Source organism: Blastomyces gilchristii (genome assembly GCF_000003855.2).
Source record: "Blastomyces gilchristii SLH14081 genomic scaffold supercont1.5, whole genome shotgun sequence".
Taxonomy (NCBI): domain Eukaryota; kingdom Fungi; phylum Ascomycota; class Eurotiomycetes; order Onygenales; family Ajellomycetaceae; genus Blastomyces; species Blastomyces gilchristii.
The window spans coordinates 417,222-425,758 of record NW_003101678.1 but is presented as its reverse complement, the minus strand read 5'-3'; positions in this window follow the sequence as shown (position 1 = coordinate 425,758).

The following is an 8,537-nucleotide window of genomic DNA, read 5'->3' as shown; positions in this document are numbered from 1 at the left end:
TGTTATCAAATTATATATCAGATAATATCATTAAAAAATATATTAATATTATGAATATCAATGTTGAAAAAATGTTAATACTTATACATTATAGTAATTTGTGAATCATGATAGTTAAATATATATATATATATATATTATTCCTGACTTGATTACAACTTGTACAATAATTTTTGAAAACTCAAAATCAATTTTAATTATTAATAATTATGAACTTATAACTAACTAATATAAAAAGAAAAAAACTGTTTCTATTTCTTCTCTTTCTTATTCTTCTTATTATTCTTTATAATTCACTTCTCATTCTTCTTCTTCTTCTTCTTCTTCTCATCTGAGATGATAATCACCTTAAAATCTCTCTTCACTGTCTTCTCAGAGTAGAGTTTCTACTGCTCTTTCTCAGCTAGATTAATCTGTATCTCAAAATCTCACATTGTCTAATCTACTGTCTCAGATTTCATTTCAGTAGTAAGTAGATTAATATACTCAGAGAGCAGAGCTGTCTTCTCAATATTCTGAATTATGAAGTATATTCAAGATCTGAACAATGTCTCAATTCTCTTCTTCTCTATTAGCTTCTGCTAATCAATTAAAGAACAGAAGTATTATTAAAAATTATTATCTCTTAGTAAATAAAAAACTTCTCAGTTTTAACTTCTTTATCTTCTACTTTAATACTCTCTTAATCTTCTTCTACTGCTGCTTATTTATAGTAATACTCTTCTTCTCTCTCTCTCTCTTTATCTTGAACTCAAATCATTCTCAGAACTTCTTCTGATCTTACTACTACTGTATGAGACTCTTTACTATCTTCTTCTTCAATCTCTCACAGACAGTATTATCTGTATTATTTCTATACTTAGTTCAGTCTAAATCTATCAGAAGTGTTACTTAAAATTGTTATTATTCTACTCTTTTACAGAGTCTCTTCAAGACATTATAATATATTTTGTGATCTGTCTCTTCTTACTTAAATGCTTTCTTCTTCTCTCTCTTCAATCTGTGATAATACTCACGCACCTTGATGATCTGCAGAACCGCAGAATATTTGAAGAGAGATGACAGAATTAGTTTCAGTGAGTATTAAAGAAGAGTGAAGACAGAAGAGACAGTCAGAAATAATATAATAATAGTAATAATAATAATAATGATAATGATGATGATGATAATAATAATAATAATAATAATAATGATGATAATAGTGATGATGATGATAATAATGATAATGATGATAATGATGATGATAATGATAATAATGAAAGAAGAAGTGCATTGAAATATATTACTAACTTATCAAATATAAAGAGATAAAGAAAATATTAACAGCTTTCAGAGATATACAGAAACAGCTACAGTATTACATAGCAATATTATCTTCATTTAATACATGCAGTGTTGATATTCTTTATATGCAGTTATTATATAATCTATATCAGAGATACATGCAGAAAACAGATCTTTATTATTAGAAACAATAATTGCAGTGATTCTCTGTTTTTATATTATAAAGATAAGTTATTCTCATTTCTTTCTTCTCTCTTTTCTCTTCTTCTTCAATTCATTACTAAGTTCAAGCTGGTATAAAAACTATTAAAACACTCTTAGAAATTCTCAAATTGAAGAGTATAGACTAATCAAATTTTAAATGCAGAAGAATTAAATTATATTCAATATTATTAATTATTCATTCTCTTCTAATAAAATCACAGTCATATCTTCTTCTTTCCTTCTCAAATGAAACATGATCTGTAAAAAGTGAGTATCATATCAGATTATAATAATCAACACAGTCTCAGTATACAGAACTGTATATGCACAGTGTATACTGAACTGAGAGACTGTGTGAATTATAAATCAGTATCAGTATTTCAGAGAGAGCTGTGCAGTGTGAAAAAGTTATAACTCTTAGTTATATACATAGAGAATGAATTGTTGCAATAAGTGTATATATATTGTATGAAAGTAATACTTTTTAATAACACTCAGTCTCTGATATCATGAAAATAGAGTCTCTTCATAAGATTTATTTTTATCAGAAGTCAGAGAATATTATATTTCTTAAGATTATCTTCACACATCTTATCTGTGAAATCAATGAGAAGAATCATTGATTTCAGTATTCTACTCTTGATATTATTCAAGTGATAGCAGAGTTCACTCTGACCACACTTTTTAAATGTATGTTTTCTAAATATTCACATTTATACAGATATATACTGATTATTTATTAGATAATATTAAGATAATAACTTATCACAGCTGTGTTACTCTCACTGTGAGAAATACATAATTAATAATGAATATTGTAAAGACTCTAAGAAGTGAGTATTTTAAGAGTACTGTGACTCTGTGACCTTGATTTTTTTATTTTTATTTTTTATTTTTTTATTTTTCTTTTATTTTTTTTTTCTTTCTCTTTTTTTTTCATTCTGATTTTTTCTTGATTTTGTTTTATTTTTTGTTTTTGGTTTTTTTTTTGTATTTTATATTTTTTTTATAATTAAAATTATATGAATTATGATTTGTGTTTAGAAAAGTAATAATATTTGATAATACTCTCTATCGAATTTTCAATAAATGAGTACTATATTATGATATTATGAAAGTGAGAAGTGATTTCATAATCTCATTTAATGTCATTCTTAATAATAAAATCAGAATGAAAATGTGACTAAGAATTCAAATATATTCTTTATTCAGAACTAGATTTTTATTTGAAAAGTGAATCTGAGATCTCTAATATTTGAAATAATGTGATTTAGAATCAATGTGATAAACACAAACCATGATCAGAAGTAATGCTTTTAGGCAATATAATAACTGTATAGTTTGATTCTGATCTCAGACATGGTCACACGGTCAGTCTAGATATAACTGATTTGTTTATTTATTAAATATCATGAAATTGTTGTTATTATTTAGAGAAGATATAAATCATATTAACAATGTTTTATTATTATTATTATTATTCTTCAATTATAGATGTATGCAGTCAGAGACTATGACATCTACCTGAGAACTAAAAGTTCTCAGAGTTTTTCCTATATCTATACAGTTAACTATTATACATTCATCAATTTCAGATATGCAAAATCAGAAAATTCCAGCTCAGAATACAAAAACTGTTTATAAATTACAGTATTTTAACATCTTCTCATACTTTGAAATTATTTGACATGATAAAAGAAAAGAGAACACAGTCTTAAAGATAGACACATTAAATAGATAGATAGAAAAGAATAGAAAGAAAAAGATAAAGTAAAATAATAAGAGACTGTAATGAAATAAATTATTGAAAGATAGTATATAGCTGTTTTAACAGACTATATCTGATCAATTTTCTTCTCTTCATATTCAGATATTTCTGAATTCAGTCATTTTCTTGTAGCTGCTTGAGTTTCTGATAGAAAGTCTATTAAGTATTTAATTTCTGTCTCAGTTGAGAATAAGAATCTCATATTTAATTGATTTAGATTGTACTTCTCTTTCAATCTGACTCTGAGACTATTGTATAATACACAGTGCATTACAATATGCTCAGAATTCTCATTTGCATTACAGAATAAGCATTCTATTGAATCAAATCTATCATCAAATCTTTGTATATAAGATTTGAAATAATCACGTCCTAATTTCAGCTGTATTATAGATGAGAATATTTTCTTTTTACATTTAATTAAACAAGATTTCTACTTGAGTTTTGTTTCAAATCTTGAATAATGTATACTCTTCTTTTGTTTCTGCCAGCTTTCATTTCACTTGTCTAAACAAGATTCTTTTATTTTCCTCTTTATAAAAGACCAGGATACAATTTTTTGAACAGATCTGCTTAATTCTGAACCTTTTTTTACAGCTGAATCAGCTAATTCATTATCATGAATATTCATATGAGCAGGAACTCAGTGCAGATGAATTATTAGCTTTAATATTCTTCTCTTTTGAATTTTTAAAATGAAGTTTAAGATCAGTTCAAGATTTATTTGATCATTATAAATCTGACTATTTCTAAGTCTTTTTAAAGCAGCTTGACTATCAGAGAATATTCATATCTCTTTCAAACTATTTTCTCTTTTATAAGATTTTATTTCAATAAGTTTGAAAGCTTTCACTATTGCAAATAATTCAGCATCAAAGACTTCAAATTCACAGCCTAAATTCCAGAAATCTGAGATAAAATTAATATTATCTTCAGTATAAGCAATGCCTGCATCTAATCTATTCAAATTCTCATTTTTTGAGTCATCTGAATAAATCAGAATAGAGTCTTTTATATTGATTGTAGAAATTCTCTTCAAATGCTGTTCATATTCTTTCTCTTTAGATAGTTCACTTATTTACAAGTCTATAAGAGATTCAAGCTTTTCTCTCCAGAGAGATACTTCTCATGATCAACTTTTTCAATATTTAAAGAAGAAAATGATTTTTAATCAGTGAGCATAGTCTGTACAGTTGAGAAGGCATTTTCTTTGAAGAATTATTTTCATTTCAATCAAGAAATCTATTTCAATCCAGTTCATTTCCAGAGTTAACTGATGGAAAATGAGGAAGAGACTCTTTCTCTGATTATATGATTTGAGCTCATCTTTATAACTCTCAGAGCATAGTTCATACAGGCCTTTTCAAATCTAATAGCAGGAGGAGGAATTGAAGCTTCAATTAACAATGTTTTAAATCTGTGATATTTAAATTATTAGTCAATCTATTCAAAATTAGTAGTAGTATTATCAAAAAGTATTATTAAAAAGCAATATTAAAAAGTATTATTAAAAAACATTATCTTTTACAAAGTGAATGTAAAAGTTACTTGAGTAATCACTTTTATCTCATTCTCATTTCAAGAATCAGTCATCTTATTATTTATTATCTTGATATTAAGATTCTTTATCAGTGTTTATATCACCAGTTGAATCATATAAGTAATACAGAGAATATGATCTTGTTTATTATTTCAGAAATGCAAAGTTAATTTTTACTTCAAGCTCTTTACTATAGTGTAGTTATTTACAGCATTATCAGTTATAATTATAAGAAGACTGAGACTAATATCTTAATAGTTGTATTTAATCATTATTATTAATATCTCTGTTATATAATTCTCAGTATAACTACTGATCAATGATTTAAATTCAATTAATATCTCTAAATAAGTTCAGTTCTTATCAATGTAATAACATATAACTCTTATAAATGTAAGATTATTTATACTAGTTCATACATTCACTGTGAGAGATACTTTTCAATAATTCTTCAACTTTGATTCTAGATATTATATATTGACTTTATAGTGTATCTTAAGATTGAATCAAAGACATGATCAATATGAAATATGAAGATTTGAATTAAGTATTTAAAGAAGTGTTTAAAATTTGAGATTTTTAATTGATTAAAGAGAAAGATTCAGAGATATATATATATAAAACAATTATTTATAAAAGTTATCAGATAAGAGTTATGAAATCAGAGTACTAATATATAATTATTTTTACATGATTTTCTTCAAATTAGAAAGTTAGTGTTATTAAAAATTATTATCTGATAGAGTAACTTATTAGCTCAGTAGTAATTTTCTAATTATTTTTCTTTTAATATCTGTATTCTGATAACTTCAGATGTTGAGAAATTTCATTGAAGTTAATATTAGTTTATAATAAATATTTCTGAATAAAGTTACAGTGATTACAGTAGAGAGATAACTTTTCAGTAATTTATAATATAATCTATTAATAATTATTTCATAGTTCATCTCAGTATTTATATTGAGTTGTTCATAAATTTTATGACCTGAAATCAGATGTGAAGAATAAAGTGATTATTTATTATAATTGAAAGAGAGCATTCTGTATTGAATTATAAATAATATAAACTTTATAATTCATAGTAATTTTTTAAAAAGTTTATAAATCTTCAATAGAAATGAAAGAAGTGAAAGAAGTAAATTCAGAAGATATAATAAAGATTTAAAAAAGATAATAATTTATATTTAATAAAGATAATAACTAATCACTGATATATATAAGAAGAATTATTATAAGAGAAAATAATCTTCTTTCTTAGCTTAGTTATAATTTTAGCACTAACTCAGATTGAATATTATCAATGTATAAAAGTAAATAAACAATCTTGATTAATCTCTGTTATATTTCTTGAAATATATTAATATTGTGAAAGAGAGTGTTATTAAATTATATTATAAGATAATATTATTAAAAATATATTAATATTATCAATATCAATGTTACTATTATTATCATTATTCTACTTCTTCTTCTTCTTCTTTTATTATACTCATATGCAAGCGGAGCTTATAATGAGTTCTTGTGTGATGTTACATACAGATCAAGTGTTGAATATACAGAAGAAAATACAGATGTTGAGATCATATTAAGATAACAAGAATATAGAAAAATACAAAGAAGTGACAATTAAATACATGTGATAATAACTTTTCAGCTCAGGAACATAGAGTGATTTGTTGAAGTGATTTATATATCTCAGTATTTATTAGAAATCTGAGATGGTTGAGTTCTGAATTTAATGTATTCTCTGCGGGTTTCAAACTCACACATCTTGGTTTCTCATGCCAAGGTGCTATCAGGTGACTGCATTAACCATTCAGTCACCAGAGCTGTTGAAAAAATGTTGATATTTATATATTATAGTGATTTGTGAATCATGATAGTTAAATATATATATATATATATATTATTCCTGACTTGATTACAACTTGTATGATAATTTTTGAAAACTCAAAATTAATTTCAATTATTAATAATTATAAACTTATGACTAACTAATATAAAAAGAAAAAAACTTTTTCTACTTATTATCTTTCTTCTCTTTCTTATTCTTCTTATTATTCTTTATAATTTACTTCTTATTCTCATTCTTCTTCTTATTCTTATCTGAGATGATAATTATCTTAAAATCTCTCTTCACTGTCTTCTCAGAGAAGAGTTTCTGCTACTCTCTCTCAGTCAGGTTAATCTATGTCTTACAATCCTTCATTTTCTGATCTGCTGTCTCAGGTTTCATCTCAGTAGTAAGCAGATTAACATACTCAGAGAGTAGAACTGTCTTCTCAATATTCTGAATTATGAAGTATATTTGAGATCTGAATAAGGTCTTAATTCTCTTCTTCTCTGTCAGCTTCCGCTAATTAATTAGAGAACAGAAGTATTATTAAAAATCATTATCTCTCAATAAATAAAATACTTATCAGTTTTAACTTCTTTATCTTCTACTTTAACACTCTCTTAATCTTCTTCTACTGCTATTTATTTATAGTAATACTCTTCTTCTCTCTCTCTCTCTTTATCTTAATCTTAAATTATTCTTAAGACTTCTTCTGATTTCACTGCTGTTATATAAGACTCTTCACTATTTTCTTCTTCAATCTCTTATAGATGATGTCATCTGTATTATTTCTATACTTAGTTCAGTTTAAATCTATCAGAAGTATTACTTAAAATTATTATCATTCTACTCTTTTATAAAGTCTCTTCAAGATATTATAATATGTCTTATAATCTATCTCTTCTTACTTGAATATCTTCTTCTTCTCTTTCTTCAATCTGTGACAGTACTTATACATCTTGATGATCTGCAGAACTGCAGAATATTTGAAGAGAAATAACATAATTAATTTTAATAAGTGTTGAGAAAGATGAAGACAGAGAAGACAGCTAGTATAATATAATAATATAATAATATAATATATAATAATAATGATAGTAATAGTGATAATAATAATAATAATAATAAGAATAATAATAATAATAATAATAATAATGAATGTATTAAAATATATTATTATCTTATAAGAGTCTTAAAGAAACTATTAACAGCTTTTAGAGAGGTACAGAAATGACTATAGTATTACATAGTAATATTATCTTTATTCAATATATACACTATTAATATTCTTTGTATGCAGTTATTATATAATCTATATCAGAGATATATGGAGAAAACAGATCCGATTACTAGAGAGAATAATTGCAGTGATTCTCTATTTTCATATTATAAAGATAAGTTATTCTTATTTCTTTCTTCTCTCTTTTCTCTTCTTCTTCAACTCATCACTAAGTTCAAGCTAGTATGAAAACTATTAAAATACTCTTAGAAACTCTCAAATTGGAGAGGATAGATTAATTAAATTATATTTAATATTACTAATTATTCATTCTCTTTTAATAAAATAATAGTCATGTCTTCTCTTTCTCTCTCTCTTAAATAAAACATGACCTGTGAAAAGCAAGTATTATATCAGCTTATAATGACTAACATGATCTCAGTATATAGAGCTGTATACACACAGTATGGACTGAACTGAGAGACTGTATAAGTTGCAAACTGATAGCAGCATCTCAGAGAGAGCTATGCAGCGTGAGAAAGCTGCAACTCTCAGTTATATATATAGAGAATAAATTATTACAGTAAGTGTATATATATTGTATGAGAGTAATACTTTTTAATAATACTCAGTCTCTGATATTATGAAACTAGAGTCTCTCTGTGAGATTCATTTTTATCAGAAG